The sequence below is a fragment of the Papaver somniferum genome, chromosome 11 (assembly GCF_003573695.1).
Source record: "Papaver somniferum cultivar HN1 chromosome 11, ASM357369v1, whole genome shotgun sequence".
NCBI classification, from domain to species: domain Eukaryota; kingdom Viridiplantae; phylum Streptophyta; class Magnoliopsida; order Ranunculales; family Papaveraceae; genus Papaver; species Papaver somniferum.
The window spans coordinates 42799006-42801972 of NC_039368.1; the positions used below are offsets into that span (position 1 = coordinate 42799006).

The 2967-nt window shown below is 36.0% G+C and overlaps 1 pseudogene; it reads left to right on the plus strand.

Annotated features, from left to right (window-relative positions):
• The first annotated feature begins 504 nt into the window (after positions 1-504).
• Positions 505-604, plus strand: LOC113325581 (annotated as a pseudogene).
• The last annotated feature ends 2363 nt before the right edge of the window (positions 605-2967 follow it).

Genomic DNA, 2967 nt, shown 5'->3' on the forward strand with positions numbered 1-2967 from the left:
GTATATCCAAAACCTGGGGGAGCATTAGAATTACTAAACTGACCTTGACTCTGGCCCTTAGATCATGAAAGGTTCGGATGGTTTCTCCAACCAGGATTATAGGTTTCTGAATATGGGTCAATCTTTTGACGGTTATCAAATCTAGTGTTATTATAAAGAGCATTGGCTTGCTCTTAAATATTCTGGTCTTCCCAAAAAGGATCCACTCTACCACTAGTCTGGCCCACTTCTAAAGCTTCTAACCTTTTTGTTATAGCAGCAATTTTGGCATCTGATTCGTAGCCTTCTTCTACCCTATTAACGTTTCCTCTACTTAAAAGAATTGTTTTCTGGGGTGCCCTACTATTTTCCCATTGCTGGGTTTTTTCGGCGATTTCATTAAAAAATTCCATCGCCGCATCAACAGTTTGGTTTTCAAATCCACCAGTGCATAGAGACTCAACCATGGTCGTTGTGGAATAATCTAAACCCTCATAAAGGATCTGAACTAGCCTAACCTTTTCTAAACCATGATGAGGACACTAGGATAATAAATCATTGAACCTTTCCAAATACCTATATAAAAATTCTCCCTCTTGTTGTGAAAATGTGCATATTTGTGTCCTAATAGACGATGTTTTGTGCCTAGGGAAAAACTTATTGAAAAGGACAAATGTAAGTTGTTCATATGTCTCAATTGACTCGGAGTCCAAACTATATAGCCATGACTTGGCCTTATCTTTCAGGGAAAATGGGAATAACCTGAGTTTCAAAGCATCATCATCTAAGCCTCTAATTCTTAGAGTACTACAAATTTCCTCAAAATCCCTAACATGGTAATAGGGGTTTTCATTTTCTTTCCCTAAAAAGATTGGGAGCATCTGTAAGGTCTCAGGTTTCAGTTCATAGGGTGCCTCAGTTTCAGCTAACATAATACACGAAGGACGAGTAGTCCTAGTCGGATTCAACAAAGCTTTTAATGTTGCAATTTCTGGCACTATCGGAATATTATGGATTGTCTCCTCAACCGGACGTTCAAAAACGGACTCTTCAAAAATCGTACTCTCTAAATTGAGGTAATCGAGACGTTTAGAACTTCTAGGTTTCTCTTTAACAAATCTACCTAGGGCGTCTCTTTTACGTTCAGGCATGCAAAAAAAAATAAGGAAGGGGATTCTATTCAATCACAAAACAAGGCTGACTCAACCAAATCAAACCTATTGATTTCTAGCAAACAAAAAGCATGATGGCTCCACTTAGATTGTTTCTAGACCAGCTTCTAATCCTTCGAAAGGGAATTCGTTATAATTTAAGAAAATCCCTCTGGAATCAATCCGAGTTAAAGTAAGTTGAATAGAGGCGAGGTAAGCTCGGTGGAGCTTTGATACTCAAGGCCTCACCGGTATTACAAGGCGACGCAGTCACACATTCAACTTACAGAAACCGTCAAGAACTTCGAAGTATGCTTAAAAGAGTAACCAATATTTTTCGAAGAACTTTCCTGTTAAGCTCGTTACCCTATCGGTCTCGTTCTAGTCAAAATTTTAGGCTTAGGTTCGCGTAGGTTACGTGTTCCTAAAGCGGGCAAGAAGAGAACGGTGATGAAATCTGAACCCTTATCTTGTATGGCCAGGCCTTTCCCTTTACTAGAAAAATAAATGCCCGTATTCAGTCCTCAACATATATGCATACGAAGGAGTCTAGTAACTCGCTGACAGGGGATTCACGAGTATTTAGAATCTTACCTCCCGTTCCATACGGGGGATGAATCAGTTGTAGTCGACTCGGGCCACTGACACCGATGTCAAGTGTACGAACCCAAGGTGCAGAGACAATATCGTAATTGTCCTCCTTCTCTGCAAACAGTTTATATTTAAAGTACCCTTCCGTAGGGTAATAATAAAATAAAATAAAATAAAATAATAATAATGTCCGAAAGTCCAAAAGTCCAAAAAGAAAAGAAAAATTACAAAAATAATAAACCCTAATACAGTTTTTTTTTTCTAAAAGAAAATAAACAAACCCTAAACTAAAATTGTCTAAAATAAAATTGTCTTCTTTTTTGTTCTTTTTGATTTAATCTTTAGCTCCAAGTCTTTATGAAATCACCAAACTCTTTTGCTCAATTTTCTTTATGATCCAGAGCCTGTAGACACAAGATTAATACCCAAAAACATAAAAAAAATAAAAAAATAATAAAATAAAATAAAATAAATCTAAAATCCTAAAAACAAGTCCGCGTTGGCGGCGCCAAAAATTGATGGGATTTGTAGATAGTGGTAAAAGTGGTTCGATTCTCAGACTTGCGAAGGATATTAATTAGACTTAAATTCTAATATTAAAATAGAAAACTCACTAAAAATTATAGCAAACTCAATCAAAGTTGATATCAATATTAAAAGAACACTGAGGCTAAGATTCCACTATTTTCCAAGTTCAAAGTGATTTAATCCAATATTTATATTCATGCAATTTTTTCATTCAATTTGATTCTAAACTATTGCAACAAGTAGATTCTCAAAATAACAAGTGTAAATCCGAAGCATAGAACATCAAAAACCTAGGTCCAAGCATGCTATATAGAAATAACAATTGCTTAACAAGAATCATTCAAACAATTTTCACTCAAGGCAAAACAATCATAAAACTAATTGCGATAAATAAATAAATAAGAATATACCACTTTTTGTTGGAAAAATAGCTTCCTCTATCGCCCCAGCAATGGGGTTTAGCTCCTCATATTAACCATGTTCTCAAAGTCTGTTTTTATAGCTCAAAAGTGTACAAGGAGGTGAAAAAGTGATAACACAGCCGATTCGCAACAGTGTGAAGGTGTTGCAGAATCTCTGTTATAAAGAGGAAACAATAGCTAAAGACCTAATGCAATTACTGTTGATAAACGATAGATGGGTTCTGTTGTTGAATAGCGATAGTGTTCTGCGACAGATAATTATGCGTCAATGTTGTTCGTGTTCTTCCTCTTCATCA